The sequence below is a fragment of the Meleagris gallopavo genome, chromosome Z (genome assembly GCF_905368555.1).
Source record: "Meleagris gallopavo chromosome Z, MGAL_WU_HG_1.1, whole genome shotgun sequence".
NCBI classification, from domain to species: domain Eukaryota; kingdom Metazoa; phylum Chordata; class Aves; order Galliformes; family Phasianidae; genus Meleagris; species Meleagris gallopavo.
In genome coordinates this window covers 60,925,638-60,943,603 of record NC_139435.1, presented here as the reverse complement: position 1 = coordinate 60,943,603, position 17,966 = coordinate 60,925,638, and the positions used below count along the sequence as shown (strand labels likewise).

The 17,966-nt window shown below is 41.9% G+C and overlaps 1 protein-coding gene across 2 annotated transcripts in view; it reads right to left on the bottom strand.

Moving 5' to 3' along the window:
• FER (FER tyrosine kinase) overlaps positions 1-15,828 on the bottom strand; it is a 183,818-nt gene extending 167,990 nt beyond the window's left edge. For both annotated transcript variants that reach the window (XM_085212751.1, XM_085212752.1), the window contains exon 1: positions 15,706-15,828. The gene's annotated coding sequence lies outside the window, so the exon portion shown is untranslated. The remainder of the gene's footprint in view (positions 1-15,705) is intronic.
• Positions 15,829-17,966: the final 2,138 nt, after the last annotated feature.

Here is a 17,966-nt window from a genome sequence, read left to right as displayed (position 1 = left end):
TAAAGTGACTACTGACTAGTAATGTAAAGAAGAATGGAGAGCAGAAAATAAACCCTTTTTTTATTTTCAGAACTTAACAGGGAAAAGTACAATGTCTGACTTCCATATTGGAGAAGGTGTTAAAATCATACCAAAGAATCTGTAAACTGGAATATGGTGAGAAAAACACAACAGATTGTAAACAAAAGTCATGCATTGCAATTCAAAGAGTTCTTTGTGAAATCAAGCAGCTGACAGACAAAGGTGCTAGACATGGTAGCAAAGAAAACACATCAGAAAAGTTTCAGCTGTACTATCTACTAGGAATTTGTTACAGAAGGGAAGCCCTTGTAAGCAGGAATAAGGAATAGAGTTCCTCCAGGGAGGGAGACAGAAGCATCATCAGAATCTGTGCCAGGCTACGTTCATTTATTTGGATTGGTCACCTAAATATCGACTATTTCATATAATATCTGTGCTTAAGCTTGTGAACAGTACAAATAAAGGTAATCAAAACTGATGCTACATGACAAATTCCTGCAGATAAACTCCAGAATATCGGGAAACAGGCATGTAAAACAGCAGGTGAAGTAACTTATCAGTAAATGCTGTGTAGCATTCTAGGTTGCTTAACATCACACAGGAGAATACTCTGGTTGTCTCTGAGCATACACCTTCAGAAACATTTGTTCAGTGCTTTGAAGTGGTCAGGTTTGAAAATATCCAGTATATTGGAGAATATATTCTCTGATGTGAAGGGAAGAGCGAACATCAGAGAATATATTCTTAGATTGCTGGTAAGAACGGTGTTCCTCTCTCTCTATTCTGTCTTATGAAGAACATGAAGTATAGGCAATATTGATCAGAGTATGGAACAGCTTTTGAACAAAGAAAGTAAAGAGAATTTTTTAGCTTGCAAAACAAATAACAACAATATGTCAGATCAAAGTACAAAAAAAAAAGTGATAGCAAAAAAAGTGGCTTCAGATATCAGATGTCTGAATTGCTTCCCACAAAAATGTGGGAACATCAAATGAAACTTTAAAAAGCTGCTCTTAAGTACTTCTTCACTAAGTAAATATTTGAATGAATTTAATGCCTAAAGATATTCTGAGACAAACAAGTTCAAAAATGATTACAAAAATTCATAAAACAAATCTTACACACAGAATGCCCACTCAAGACATCTCCAAACTGCACTAGCAGGAAAAACATGCCAGATGCACTAATATTCTACATCTGTGGCAACAGTCCTTTCTTAACAGCTAGTTCTAAGCTGGATGGACTTTTTCACTCAGACGAACTCGTACACTGGGCTCTCACCTGTAGGTAATTAATATCACAATTTTCTCAAGCAACTGTGATGCTATCAAAAAGAATAAAACCGCCTTTAGACTCCTCTCTGATCAGAATTATAAAATATCTTTGGACATAAGTTTTTGCTTACCTGAAGGTATTGTTTTCAAACATGCAAGTGATAGTAATAGATGTGATGGGATTAAGTTAGTAACAACCACATAATACGACCTAAAGTCACCACCTAAATCTTTCCTTTACCACCAAAGAAAGACATTTATCCACAGCAGAAAGATTTCTGTCAAGCCTGTCTTCTGCAATTCAGCATTCCTCTACTTCTAGCATGGGAAAAAGTTTCTCAGTGACCAAATTTTATTTTCTTGTGACTTTAGAGAAAAGAGACTATCTCCTTTCAACTTAAGCATATAATTTTCTGCCTAACCAATTCTAATTCTTTCAGTCTTTTATTTGAAATCATTTTCTAGACCACTGATGCTCTCTTAATTCCCTCAAATTTGGTCCCCAAATCAGTTAAGCTCAAAGCCTAATAAGGAGCGGTGGTGGTGAACTGCCAGTGCTGAGAAGAGCAGAGGTTGCTTCATGTGACTTCTAAACCTTAGTGCCTTTGTTTTTTTCCCAACATTAAAACACTATTTTAATCTATGACCCACTGTACTCTACTATACTGCTGACCTAATGACAAAGGCTGCGTTGTTCCAGAGGGTCTCACCTTCTCATTCTCCACCACACTTGCAGTCACTCCCAGCTCCTTATGGTCTGAAAACATCCTTAACATGCTCTGTATTAGATCAGAGAATGAAAGAATACTCTCAGCTGGAAGGAACTCACAAGAATCACTGACTCCAACTCCGGGCTCCACACAAGTCCACCCAAAATTCAAACCCTTTGCCTGGTAGCACTGTCCAAACACCCCTTGAACTCCAGCACAGTCATGCTCACTGCCCTGGGGAGCCTGCTCCAAACCAACTGCCCTCTGGTGAAGAATCTTTCCCTAATACTCTGCCTGCCTCTCCCCTGACACAGCTCCATGCCGTTCCCTCGGGCCCTGTTGCTGTCACACAGAGCAGAGCTCAGCGCTGCCCTCTGCTCCCTGTGAGGAGCTGCAGCCGCCATTAGGCCTCCCCTCAGCTCCTCTGCTCCGGGCTGAACAAACCCAGAGATCTCAGCTGCTCCTCACACATCTTGGCCTCCAGCCATTTCACCACCATCTCAATCTCTTATAAAAAACAGATAACAAGCAAGTGCTGGCACTGGGGCAATGAGCTCTTCAGGAGCAGTTCAACCAAGCCTGCATCCATCATGAGGAATATTCTACCCAACAGCCAGAGGCAAATAGCAAGGCAGATGACTGTCGTAGTTTTATTATTTTTGTTACTGATGTTCCACATCATAACATCATACAGTGCACTGGGAGTTAAAGAGTTAATGCTCCAGTTCTGTGAATTGATGATATTTTCGGGTACCTTTCTCAGAAGAGAAGAACTACATCCCAGAAGACTTCAATGTTCTGTTTCCACTTTCCATTCACAGGGAAAACTGCTCATGAGTCATGAGACTGCCTCTTCTTCCACAGCTCACCACTGTGGTTTTGCTCCCTAGCTGTCTTGACTTTAGCATGAGAGTAAGGCCTTTGGTTTTGGACACTCTCTCTCCCATTTTATTTTTTAGCTTCAATTTCAATTATATTATATTGTGGTTTCTCACATTTCACTATCATATTTAGTAGATTAGTTGTCTCCTTCAGCTCGCTGCTGAAGTTTTGTTTTCAGACCTATCTCAGGGAATGGGTCTGTAGGTCCACCTGCCCCATTAGTCACACAATTAGGGTGAACTGGGCCAGAACAACTATGACTGAGACTGAATTTCACCAGGCAGAAGAGTAAACAGGGGGTGAAGGCAGCTACAGCAGTGTTCAGAAGAGCAGAGCGAGACTGCCACAATCATATTCAGCCACTGTGCCTCAAGGACTCATTGCAGCACTCCCAGTAACTCTGGAAGAGGCAATGCCACGTAGAAAATACACTGACCCCACAGCTCACTTACAAAGGGGACACGCACCTAGTTTCTTATTACCTTCCACAGGATTACAAATAAAGAAGGGTTTCCTCCCATCTTTTTCCAGGAATTAAACTTCCTTTAAATTAGGTTACAGACTGCAAGGGAAGCCAAAGAAAAGCACAGCCTGAATAGAAAGGACCTGAACAAAGAACTTCCTCTGAACTCTATTCAGCAGTGGTGCAACAATTACTTCCATGTTAAATGTTAACAGAAAAACTGATTGAACAGAATGAGGCTGGTAAAGACGATTCTATCTGAACAGAAGATGTGATCAAATATATCCAATCTTCTTAAATGTTCAAGCTCTCTGCAGAGCTTTTCCCTTTATAGCTATTTTTCTGTAGCCTTCCTTTGATCATGACTACTCCGCTTTTTTATTCAAAATTGGAATGGGGGGTTCCATAGCTTATGAGGAACAATTCCAGTCACTCTTATTCTGATCAGTATCAGAGTGGAAAGTCAAAATCCCAAATTAAACCTGTAGCTGTTCCATCTTTCTAACTGTACTGATCCAAACTAAGGACATGACTTTCTCAGCTCCTTCTGTACATGCATGTATGCATTCATATATATCCACATGTGTATGATGCATACCCTGCATATTCAAAATTAATATGATTCAAGCAGGAATGAAACTATGGACCAACACCATGACAAATTTCTCTCATGAATATATTAATGTCATTAACAATAGCATTCCCTGGTAAGGTCTGATAAACAGCAGAGAAATACTAGCCAAAAAAACCTAATTCAATTATTTTTTTTTTGTTATTATTGTCATCATCTCATGTGGCTGGCAGGTCTTCTGAAGAAGTATAAAGAATTCCACTATTCTAATGTTACAAAGGTTCTATCTCCTAAAGGAGAGAGCTGTTACAAAGAAGCTTGCAATGCTAAAATTACAAAAAAGTTGGCCACAAACAGACCAAAAAAAAAAAAAAAAAAAAACCCATAAACATAGAGATCAATGGCTCATGCTGATATTTAAGTATATTAAAAAAAAATCTAAACAAGCGGGAACAACAAAAGACAAGTCAAATGTGACATTTTCAAGAGGAGTAGTCTTGAATAAATAGTCAAGATGGAAACAAATGCAATTAAAAGGGCAGGAAAAATCAATTCTGAAATTAAGTGTTTCTGTGATAACCTTGTTTACTAATGATTTGTTCTATACACAATTACATATTCCTTCACTAATTTCTTTTATTCTATTAGACATCATCTTCACTTGGTTAGGAAGAAGTTGAAGCTACTGTTCCATTTCTTTATTCATTTGCTCAAAATCATTTAAGTTCATTCCAACATTTAAGTTGGAAAAGACCCCAATCATCATCAGGCTTGCCGGTTACCAAGCTGAGCTACTGAGTCCCATCACTAAAACATGTTCCTTAGTGCTGTATCCACCTTGAATAAGGACTGCACTATTTCCTTCAGCAGCCCCTTTCAATACTAAACCAACCTTTCCACAAATAAATTCTTCCTAGTATCCAATCTAAACTTCCTCTAGCACAGCTAGAAGCCACTTCCTCATTTCATATCACCTGTCACTGCAGAAAAAGACCAACAGAAGAGGACCTGGATGTTCTGGTGGACTGTAGGTTAGCCATGAGCCAGCAGTGTGCCCTTGTAGCCAAGAAGACCAATGGTATCCTGGAGTGTATTAAAAAGAGCGCGACCAGCAGGTTGAGGGAAGTGATTGATCCTCCTCCTCTATTCTGCCCTGATGAGGTCACATTTATAATACTCTGTCCTGTTTCAGGCTCCCCAGTTCAAGAAAGATAGAGATCTCCTAGAAGGAGTCTAGCAGAGGGCCACAATGATGATAAAGGGCCTGAAGCATCTTTCATATGAGGAAAGGCTGAGTAACCTGGGTCTGTTCAGCCTGGAGAAAACTGAAGGAGGATCTGATTAATGTTTATAAATACCTAAAGCAGGCATGTCCAACCCATGGCCTGCAGACTGCATGCGGCCCAGCATGGCTAACAATGCAGTCCACCCCCTCCCTGCAGTTTAAAGGTGGCAGTTCTTCCTAGTGGAACTGCCCTGGGCACCTGCCCATTGTTTAGCAACAATCAAATCATCAGTGCACTATTAACTCTGTCAACTGAAAACAGGGCATGGGGAGGCCAGTGCTGACACAAAGGTAAAAAAAATTGTATGCATTTTGATACATTGGCTTAACTCATGGCTCTGAACAGTGAAAAATACGCAGTTGTGATTTCTGTTTTGATAAAGGAATTTGAAAACAAAATCACAGAATCCTTATAGTACAGTCTCATTGTAGTCAACAGGAACATCCACAGCTGTATCTGGTCCGACCTTCAATGTCCCCAGGAACAGACTTTCCACCACATCTCAGGGAAACCTGTTTGAGTGTCTCATCACCTTCACTATAAAAGATTTTTCACATATATCCAGTCTAAATCTACACTCTTTTGGTTTGAAACCATTTTCCCATTCCTGTCACAACAGACACTGCTAAATAGTCTGTCCCCTTTTTTCTTACAGCCCATCTTTGATAGTGAAAGGCTGCTTTCAGGTCTCTTTGTAGCCTTCTCTTCTTCAGTCATAGCAGCTCCAGCTCTCTCAGTGTACTCTTGCAGAAGATGTGTTCCATCCCTTGGATCATTTTTGTGGCCCTCCTCTGAACATGCTTCAAATAGTCCACATCTCTCTAGGCGTACTGCTGCCTCACGTCCAGCTTCCTGTCCACTAGTACCGTCAAGCCATTTACAGCAGGGTTGTATTCAATCTTTTAATCCCCACGCTTGTATTGGTAGTAGTGGAGGTTGCTGTGATCCATGCCCAAGACCTTGCACTTGGTTTTGTTGAACTTCATGAGCTTCTCCTGGACCAACTGGAGCCTGAATAGGACTCACCAGACTTACAAATTATCAATATATAATTGTGTGTATTTTGTGAGGGCTGGTCCAAAAGTAGTGCCTCGTATTTTATTATGCTGACCCATAACATTAGAGGAGGACATAAGCGGTATAACAACAGAGGCAGAACCTTCCCAACAATATTCCATGACATCTTGTTACTGTGTTACAGATAGAAGCAGAGGGGCAGCCTGACAAAATTATGTCGATGTTGAAGTGCATACAAAGACCGGCCACTGAATTTCTCCAAGCAGGAAAAAATGCATCTACTGACATTCATTGATGCTTGCTGAACTTTTATGGAGACCAAACAGTGGATGTGAGCACAGTGAGGTGGTAGATGGTGTGTTTCAGTCTTGATGACACTAAGCCACCTCCTCTGGTTGAGATTTTTATGAGGATAGTATGCAATCTCTTATTCATCACAGGGGAAAATGCATAACTAATGGTGGTGACCATGTTGGAAATTAGAGTTTTGTAGCTGAGATGTGCTTTATCAAACAGTGTTATTATGCTCTTTGTATCAGTTGTAGTTTCCAAAGAAATAAATATGAGGCATTACTTTTGGAGCAGCCTACCTGTATGTTGCCCAAGACAATTTCTGTTCACTACATGCAGCCCAGGCAAGCCAAAAGTTGGATACTCAGGATGTAAAGGGAGGTGGAAAGCAAATGGATGAGGCCAGGCTCTTCTTGCTGGTGTAAAGCAGTAAGATAAGGAGTAATGGCCTAACCTCAGATACAGAAAGTTCCATATAAACACACTGAAGAATTTCTTTACGGTAAGGATGGCAGAACACTGGAACAGATTCCCCGAAGAAGTTGTGGAGACACCTTCTATAGAGATATTCAAGATCTGTATGAATGTCTACCTGTGCAATCTATTGTACAGCAGCTACTTTAGCAGGGGTGCTGGACTCGATGACTTTGTGAGGTTCCTTCAAATCTCTGCAGTTCTGTGTGTGATTCTCTGCATAATATCCTCTTTGCTTCAATCTCCTATCAGGCAGTTGTACAGAGCTGTAAGGTCTCCCTCAGCCTCCTTTATACCAAACAATTTCAGTCCCCTCAGTAAATCCTCACAGCTCTTCTTTTCCAATTCCTTCACCATCTTTGGTGCTCTCCTGGCACACAGTCAAGCAACTCAATGCTCTTCTTGTGGAGAGGGGGTCCAAAACTGAACAAAGCATGCAAGGTGCTGTCTCACCAGTGCCACATACAGGACCGGGATGACACTGGCATTCTTGGCCAGCTGGGCACACTGCTGGCTCACTGATGTTCAGCTGGCTGACAAGCAGCACCCTCAACCCCATTTTCTGACAGTCAACTTTCAAGCCACCCTTTCCCAAGCCTATACTGCTACACAGGGCTACTATGATCCTATGATTTTCTCCCTATTGTCCAACATCAGATAATTTCTCCCAGAAGCCAAAACAATTAGACTAAAGACTCACCAATGGTTTGTAATACATGACATACAGGTCTCTGTAAGAGAAAAATAGTAGAGTTCCAAGTATTTTTCATTCATTTAAAAGAAACTCAGAAAGCAATATGGTGGCGGCCGCTTCTTTCCTCCTTCATCCTTCTGGTTTATATAACATTCTGTTTAGTTAACTCATTGTTCATTCAGTTTTCCTGAGGTCACTTATTTCCTCGGCACTGTACCACATTAAATGTAGATCAGCCTCACAGTACTTTACACAGGAAACTAGCCCATAAGAAACACAAGTCCAAGAACAGAGTCCCTTCCTCATAGCTGATTTGCCAGACTCTTACACTGCAGGATATAAATCATATAACATAATTTAATAAAAGACACTGCCTGAAATTTTTATTTGCTGTAACTCATCTGGATGACTTTTCTTTTGCATGCTCCACGTCCTGAAAGATGCTTACTATGGTAACTCCTTCTTTTAGATGAGTTAAAGTGATTCTCACTATAAGGGTTGTCACCCAAAAGACAGATGATTGAACGAGACATTTGCAACTTCTCAAATATTGTTCTTGTGGTGCAAATTCACATGCATAACAAATTTTAATAAAAATTTTAATACCTTACAAAAACATAACTCTTCAGGAAACATGAAAAAAGCTATCCTACTTTTCCAGGTTCAGTCAGTTTTGCTCGGATATCATCCCTAGTTATAAAGAACACTCCTGAAATGTATTATCTCATTCAAAAATGTATAAATGGACTACGCTTTAATTATGTTTTCTTATATTATAACATACTGGATGTCAGAGCAAACTGCGACAAAATGTGGACATTTAACCTCCAATGTCTCTGGAAAAAATGATGAAGTGCACAAGAACAATAAAAGGCATGCATAAATGTCTGATGTGGAAATGTGTTTGCATACACAAGACTCAGTCTAAATGAACTTATTACAACAACAGCCTGTTATGTTTTTTTGGTTCTTTGTTTTTTGTTTTTTTTACAGTAATATTTCATTCTAAGTGTCAAAAGTATTCTTTCCGGAAAGGATACCAGCTAATCTTTTTTATTCACGAACTCAATGTTCTTCAGAACACAGAACCACTGACAGTGATTCTTCACTGACAGGAAAAAAAAAAGAAAAAAAAAGAAAAAAAAGATGATAGAAACATTTGTAATTTGTATTTTATGCAATAATTATTTAAATCCCTCTGTGAATTCTTGCCTTATTATTCTCCGGGATACTTTACAGGAATTTCACTAACTGCATCTTTATATCTGAAATCCCAATTTAAGAAAAAATATGCAGTAAGACATGAGCCATCTTGCTGAAATAACTGGTAACAACCATCTGTTTTAATAGCTAAATCCGTATTGTCTTTATGGACCATACTGCAGACACAATCCAGATAGACTGATGATATCCTTATTTTTATCCCGCAGAGGAAGACAAGGACTGAATAAAACTGAGATTTCTGACCAGAGGTAAGCATGTAATTCTCCTCTCCAAACAAACAAAAAAAACCCACTAATTCGGACAAATTACGTATTTTCAGATGTCAAATAAGCTTCTTAATCAGATTTATTTTACACATTTACTGATGAGAAATTTCCCTTTCCAGTTTCAACATTCACCCAATGCAAGAGGCAGAAATGGTCACTGAAAAGCCTTCCTGAAACTTCCTTACAAACCTTATAATTCTCTACAGTTTCTCAACTGCACATTTCATAAATCATAGAATGGTTTGGGTTGGAAGGGATCCTTAAGATCACCTAGTTCCAATCCATCTGCTATGGGCAGGGATGCCCCCTTCATGCACTAGAAAGCTGCCATAAGGTCTTCTTGGAGCCTTCTCCAGGTTGAAGAGTCCCAGCTCACAGCCTGTCCTCGTAGGGGAGGCGTTCCAGCCTTTGATCATCTCTGTCCTCCTCTGAACCTGCTCCATTAGCTCCACGTCCTTCTTGTGTTGGGGGCTCCAGGTAGGGGTCTCACAATAGCAGAGTAAAGGGGCAGAATCACCTCCCTCAATCTACTGGTCACTCCTCTCTTGATGCAACCCAGAATATGGCTGGCTTTCTGGGCTGCTAATGTATATTGCAGGCTCATGCTGAATCTTTCATTAACTGACTCTCCCAAATCCTTCTCCTCCAGGCTTCTCTCAAGCCATTCTCTACCCAATCTGTAACTGTGCTTGGGATTGCCGCAACCCAAATGCCGGACCTTGCACTTGGCCTTGCTGAATTTCATGAGGTTGGCACAAGCCCACACCTCAAACCTGTCCAGGTCCCTCTGGATAGCATCCCATCCCTCTAGCGTGTCAACTGCACACAGCTTGTGTTGTCTGCAAACCAGTTGAGAGTGCACTCAATCCCACTGTCCACATCGCCTACAAAGATGTTAAACAGCACCAGTCCCAACAGCAATCCCTGAGGAACACCACTTGTCACTGGTCTCCTCTTGGGCATTGCACAACTGACCACAACTCTCCAAGTGCAACCATCCAGCCAATCCTTTATCCAGGGAGTTGTCTATCCATCAAATCAATTTTTCTACAGCTTTCAACTGCTAGCATTCTTGTGCATTTGGAAATTAAGCATTTCCTTTCATCTGCTCAGTTACCACATCTTTTTAATTGAACTGGAGAACTAACATATATACTATGGAAATGATGGAAAGGCAACTCTCCTTCAGAGAAAGTACACCACTCATAGTGCTTTGAGTTGTTGGTTTTTTTTTTTGTTCTCTTTTTTGTGTGTGTGTTTTAACACATAACAAACTCACACCAACAAAAAGCAGGTGTGTGTTCTGCTTTCACGCTTTTTAGCTCTTTGTCAGCAGAAGGGCACTCCAAAGCCCTTCTGATTTTCACCGAAACTATCTACAAAAGCACTTGTCATAACAGTTTGCTGAAGGAATAGGACAATTTTATTTTTTTAAAATACCTTTATTCAGTGTTTTGTAGAATTGTCCGCACTTTCACATTTTTTAAATTTAATCACCTTATTTACTGCACTCCTTCTCTGGATCAAGTTTCACGGGGACACTATCTTACATTAATGAACATTTCCAAGCAAATACCATTGCTATGGAGTCAGATATTCCCTGAAGGGGAAAAAATAAAAGAAAAAATATATATATTCAAAGGCTGTATCTTAACAGATCTGGTGGCAACACACTACACTACACTAACTTCATTTTTAAAAAATTATTAAAAAAAAAAACCTGCATAAAATTGCATAACAGATAAGAGAGGCTTTAAGTATTCAAAGACTAAGCAGATTTATACTAAGACTGTGCTCTTAATTGTTCATATGGTCACCAAAGTTAAACTTATTTACTCAGCACTAGCTGAGATATTATTTATACGTCACTTGTCTGAGCATTAAACACCAAATATTCAATAAGCTTATTCCTGCCTTTATTAAATACTCAGAAAACAATATTCATAGTCCTCCAGTCCAGTCTGTTTTGTTAGAGAAAAAACAACTTACTATTGCAGTACAAACTGCAAACCATGTAAATATGATAATAATGTGAATTTCAATATGCTGTAAAATTATGCAATCAGATTTTCCAGTCTTTCTAAAGCAAAAAGTCATGCATAAACAGAGCTGAAGAAAAGTAGCAGAGCTGACAAATCGAGTAGTGAAATTAAAAGATTCACAAATTGAGGATGAAACTCCAAATGCCACCCTCCTTGGAACATGCATTATGTGATTATGTAATTACAAACCCCAGTAAATGCCCGACTTATTTATTAGAGGATGGAGAGCTCTGGGGATGATTCAGCATTCTGTCAGAGGGGCTCATCTCCACAATGCCATCATGTTCAGTGCTATAATTTTGTATCTCCCAGTTTCTAAGTGAGCAGTTTAAAGGAACAAATAATTTGTGATTAATACACATTAACATTACTCTGGATTCCATTTCTTCTTGTGTTGAAGAGTTTTCGGATAACAGTAAACAATTCACAAACTTTTCATGGGTTGCCTCTATTTAAAAGATAATTGATTTTTCATTAGGCTTTAATTATGGTAATTTATTTTGATGCTAAGTATTAATTTCTTCATGCTCAGCTCCGTCAAAATAAATAGCTTCCAAAACCATAATATGAAATAAAGACTGGAGGCAATAAGATTTTATGACGAAAATTACAAAAGACCTTGTGAAAGGACAGTCTTCAAAACAAAATCTGAATACCGTGTAGAAGAATGCTTAACAATAAAAACAATTAAGTAGTTATTCATTAAGTATTTTCATCATTGGAGCCTAATGAGACTTGTAGTTCCAAACAGATTACATTATTGTGAAAGCAGTATTGTAAAGTATATCCTAAATGACATTTTTCCTGTAATGGTAGAAAGCTTCATGTGAGAGTGTCAATACAGAGCGATGTGACAGGAATGTCTCAAAGCACACAACTACTGCTATTACACCACATTCAGCCAAACAAGAAACTAAGTGCAAATTCTGGCCCAAGTAGAACCTCTGCCCTCAGCAGAAAAGCGCAATGACAAATAACAAAATATCCCTGCTACTCAAGGAGCAAGCTCACAACACAGACATGACTAAGCAACCAGAACTATGTCCTTTCAAGCTGATTAATACATTTTAGAGATGAGGAGCCCTGACAAATTAGTACCCCTGGCAAGAGAACAGTCACCAAGCCACAGAACAGCAATGAACATGAGGAGCTGTCTCCGCGCTCAGCTGTGTCAACTACACATGTGCAGTGAGCCAGTCAGTAGCAAGCTCAGATGTGAGAAAGTAAGCTGGAAACTGAAGTTAAACCGTTCGGCACTTTCATGTAGTGCAGAAAGACAGTAATGTAAAGGAAACTGGCAACTGTAGATGAAACAGTGGTCTGAGACTTAAAGTAGAAGATGAAGTACAATTCAATCACTCAGATTAATAACCACACTGAGCAGAAATTTACCAGGAACTTATCATCAGAGAAACACCCATCACTGAGAAAAAGCTAAACTGCTTCAGACTCACGGCACTTGAAACAAATCTAATTCTGCACTTGAACTTGTCAAAATAATTCAAAAAAAATTACAGCCGTACTCTGAAATATGATTTCATGATATGAGATGATGGCAATCCAAACTCCTCATCACAAGAAGCTGTCCTTAAAGAAAAAACAAGTAAATATAGATACACGCTGCATGTTAAGCACTTACAAGACTTCCCGTGCACCACCACAATTGTATCTCTTAAAAATAAAGGTAACCATCCTTTCTTAAAATCCAAAAACAAAGTCATGAATTCCAATAATTTGCTATTAATAATTCTCAAAATAAATCTTCTCTAAGACACTGTAGTCACCTAATGCATATTTACACACACAGTATCTTAAATCCTTTTACTCCCTAATTAAATGCCAAATACTCAACCATTCCAAGCCTCCCTCTCCTATATAACAATCCTCCCTGCTCAAGTTTTCTAAATCTATGTTTATAAGGCAAATACATGAAAAATGTAATGGTACTACAGGGCATCCTCTTTTATTTCCAGATAAGAGGGTATACAGAGTTTATTTTCTGCAGAAGTGAATTTCAGCCCTCTTCTTGCCGCTCCTCCTCCCTTCCCTCAGCCAAAGACTACCCCTTCCTCTTCCAGACCCACTTCCCACACACTGAAGAAAATCCTCCTCCCTACAAAGCGGTGACCTCATGCAGTTCGCCCACCTCCTTGTAAGGCGTAGCGCCGGCCAGCTGCCAGCCCATGGGCCAACAGGACGGCCCACCTCCCCTTGCAGCAGGCAGGAAGTGGGGTCTCTGCGCAGGCACAGCACAGGCCACGGGAAGCCTGCCTGGGGCTGGAGGCTAGAACCAGCCTGCCTGTTTTCAGCAAACCCTCCTGCATGCTTTGTGAAGCACTAACCCAGGCACAGAATGCCTTCAGCGAGAAAAATAAAACTATAGTTCTTGCTGACAGTGCAGCACACAGTCACATGCTCTTGCTTCCCCGCGTACAGTCTCCTCCTTACAGTGAAGCACATGTTATCTTGTCCCCCTCCTAAGGAAGGCCCACTTTTCCTTCACATCACCCTGCCTTAGAATCCTCCCACCCCCTACCCCAGCCTGTGCTCACAGACAAGTAACAGAGAGATTTCAGATGTGCTTAACACAGCGGACACCAACTGAAGGAGAATGTTCCTGAGAGATTCAGTAATGAATGAAGTTACACTTGTGGGAAAGCAAGGAGGCTTAGGCTGCCCTGAGAAGCTATGGATGTCCCATCCCGGAGCTGTTCAAGTCAGGCTGGATAGCACCTGACTGAGAGGGTATCAATCACAGAGACTGAAATTAGACAATCCTTGAGGTCCCTTCCAACCCAAAACATTCTATGATTCTGAGGATCTTGGTGATAATTAAATCATAAAACATAGAATTGTTAAGGTCAGAAAACACCTCTATGACCATCTAGTCCAACTGTCAACTCATGCCCTTCAGTGTCACACGTATCTGTTTCCTGAATACCTCCAGAGACAGTCACCTCCCTGGGCAGCCTGATCCAATGCACTACTGCTCATTCTGAGAGACTTTTCTAATATACAATCTGAATCTCCCCTGATGCAATGTAAGGCCTTACCAAGCTTTTGGTCAGTCAGAAAGGAACCTTGCATATATAGAGCTTCCTATGTATCTTTCCCTTCTTCTCCTTATTTCCTATATCTTTCCTTTCGAAGAAGTACCCCCAAAGCTCTGCTCCTCTGGGGATAACATTGCACAACTGGACATCCTTAAGTTGCAGCACCACTGACAGTGTGTCATAATAGATCAAAATTGAACTAGTTAAAGGAGGAAACAGGTACCATAACTCATCCCATAATACGTGTATCAGTAGCAATTTGTTTCAACTGCAGACAGATTGCAAGTATCAACTTCCCACCTCCTGGCACCTTCCAAAGACTCGATCACACAGCTTACTGCATCACTGATCTCTGTAGGAAAACACACCTTTACAGTGTGTGACCTTGTCAGTACACTTATAATACCCATTAAGTTCCTTTGGTCTTGAAAATCAAGAGTTTCAGATGTGGCCCATATTGTAACTAGTTCAAAGATGCTGAAAACAAGATAAGGCACAGCATCAGAGTTATTCTGAAGAAGTTTGTTAAAGAGCGTGGGAAAGTTATGTCACATCATTGTGAGGTTCCACTTCCTTTTTCTCCTGTTAGGAGAACAGAAAACGGGTTGTTGAAAAGAGCAACAAAGCCAGAGATATCCACACTGGTGAGTACGTTCACTGGAAAAGAAGCATTCCTGCACGGAAAAAAACAGGTAATGCCATTCTGCGTGCTTCACCTTCATGCACCAAACCTGTGAGCTTGTCGTGCCCCCCAGGACGCCAAGCTCAGGAGCTGACCCGCTGCATCTGCCCGGACCGGATTCTGAGAACATCACACACACACTGCGGCCTTAAGAAGTGCCTGCTGCGCTCTCGAAACCGAACCTGCAAGGAGTTCGGAAGTCTCCAACCCTCAAGGCACTGCCGGAGGGGAACAGGGAGTGGTGGGACGGACTGTGATGTTCATTGGGGGGGGGAGGGGAGCACACGGCAGAGCGGCAGCCGCTGACCCTTGGCTCGCGACAGTGCTGCCGCCGGGCGCTGCCCTCTTCCTGTCCGCTCTGCCGAGCTCGGACCCCCGGCCCCGGCAGCAGTCCCTAGGGCGGGGGCGGGGATGGCGCCCGCCGCGCCTCCTGCCTCGCGGGGCGGAGCCGCCGCCGCCGCCGCCGCCGCCGCCGCCGTGCGGCTTGGAAACGGAGCCGCCGCCCTGCGCCGGGCCGGGGGAGGCGGCTGGATGCCCCTTTGGAAGGAAGCGCGAGCTGCATCCGCCCCGCCCAGCCACGCCCGCAGGTGAAGCCCCGCGCCTGGCAGGGCTGAGCTGGGCCTGGCCTACCCGCTCCCCGTCCCCCCGCCCCGCGGCACGGCACGGCCAGATCGGGCGTGAGGAGGGCAGCCGCCCCCCGAGGGCCCGGCGCCGGTGGCGAGGCGCGGGCACCAGCGGCGGCGGCACCCACCTACCTGACAAGCCGAGCCCCTCCGCCACGGCGGGCGTCACAGCCTCTCCAGTACCACGTGACAGGCGGCGGCAAATCAGCTCCCTGCTGTCTTCTCCCGCTCAGCCACTCCTGACGCTCTCCGCCCCCGGTTGACGCTCGGCGGCTACCGGCCAATCAGCGAGGGAACACGCGCCACAGCTGCCGCCCCTTGGCTCACAGGGCGACTCGATTGGCGGAAGGCGGGGAGGGGCGGGGCTAGAGCGGCGTCGAGGGCTTTGGGCTATGGGTGGGTTTCCCCCACGGCGCAGCGGGGGCTGTGCTGCGGGCACGCCCCTGACCTGACCTGGCTGGCGCTGGTAGCGGGTGAGGTTCGGTGTAAACGATCCTGAATTTCCTAGTGAGCAAGGCATCTTTGAGAAGTGCCTGCTGAAGATAAATAGTGTAAATAGATAAATCATACAACAGCGCTGAAAAATAGTGCTCCACAGCTGATTGTTGGGTTGGGTTTTTACTAAGCATGTTTTAATGCTACTTTTAACCTTCATAATGAATTCTGGTGGCTAAGATCAATCTCAGAAAATAAGTGTATGTCTTCTTGGGAGCATCATGCACTCATAATGCCCATATTGCCACACAGAAAACCCAGCTGAGAGTGAGGTAAGGCGGCAAGGTTCAGGCATAGTAGCTGGAGCAGAATATTTCCATAATTACAACACTGAGCTGTAAGTGCAGTGGGTTTCAAGCCTTTAGACCATTGGTGGTTTTCATAATAGTAAATCATAGATAAGAATGCAATGAGAGTATGGCAAATTGTGAGGAGATACCTGACAAGCCTGACCGGACAGCAGGCAATATTAAGAGAAAACAAAACAGAGTTACGTGCTGTGGTGTTACTGTGAAACTAAGTTAAGAGATTTGGGAAAACTGTATGAATAATGAAGTTTCCAATCTTTTCTGTTTTGACAACAGTGGCCTAGAAAACAGGACATGGGCAGAGCAACCATATTCCAAACCAAGGCTTCCTGAGCTAGAATTTGTTTTCAGGCCAGCGTGTATAAAAAACATTGGTGGTTTAAGATGTGTTTTACCTACAGGTACTTTACAACTGTGTAATATTTTGGATTAAAAAAAAATAATAATAATTTACATGATAATACTGAAATTTCATTGAAATAATCGATGATTTTATGAAAAGTGCAAGTATGAACAGCATTACTCAGTCTGATTTCAGCTGTGTCCTTTTGTACTGGGCAGATAGCTTCAGTCAAGCTTCTTAGAGGGCTGAAGAAGACCTTTTATGATTATGTCTGTTGTTTGGTAAATTAACTCTCCTGGACAGATTAGAACCAGATGAAAACTGGTACACATGGGTATTAGAGTGAGAGAGAGAGAGAGAGAAAAAAAAAAAAAAAAAAAAAAAAAAAAACAACACTTCAATGTTCTGCTTAGAATTTTTAGAATTAAAATTACTGAAGGACTGTCTCAGCTTTTTGCGGAAGAAGGGATTATTGGTTCCTTTTTGTGGTAAGTTTAAATTTCCAAACCTTTCATACATTTATTAAACAAATACAAAAGAAATGTAGGCCTGTACTACAGTCAGTGCAGTGTAGTGCAAACATATGCAAGCTTGTTTGAAATTCAAATTGTTCATTTTATTTAGAAATTGCAACCAATAATTGAATGTGGAAAGTATTAAAAATACATTAGAACTGCAATTTTTAGCCAGAATTGACAACTTTATTCCTACCAGACTGAAGATACAATCCTCTTTTTTCACCACCCCAGACTTCTTCTCCACTCAGCACAATGCATCATCTGCATCATCTCTTCTGCCCCTCTCAAGAAGCAGAGGAGCCAAGTTCTGAAAGTATCCAAAGGAGAGAAAGGGGATCAGGAAAATGAAAGGTCTCGCGTCAGCCCATTCTCTCAAAATTCCCAAATATACTGTCTTCTAGCCTCCCCACTTTGCTCCTACTCAAGTTAAATCCATAGTTTTATGCTGAAGTAAATCTGATCAATGTTACTACCTTGAATCTGCTAGTATGGACAATGGTAGCACAGAAGCATGGCTTCAGACCTGGCTGCAAAATACAGAAAGCACTAGAGGAGCTCAGTGAGTTCCTGGACAAATGATGAGGTCTGTGGAACACCTACCAGGCAGAGTTCTTCCTGGTCAGACTAGCTGGAGCAATACTATTTGTCAAGAAAAATAACGTGAAGAACTCGGTGTAGTACCTTGCTTCTGTCTTCACCTCTCACATTATTCATCCTCTGTGAACTCAT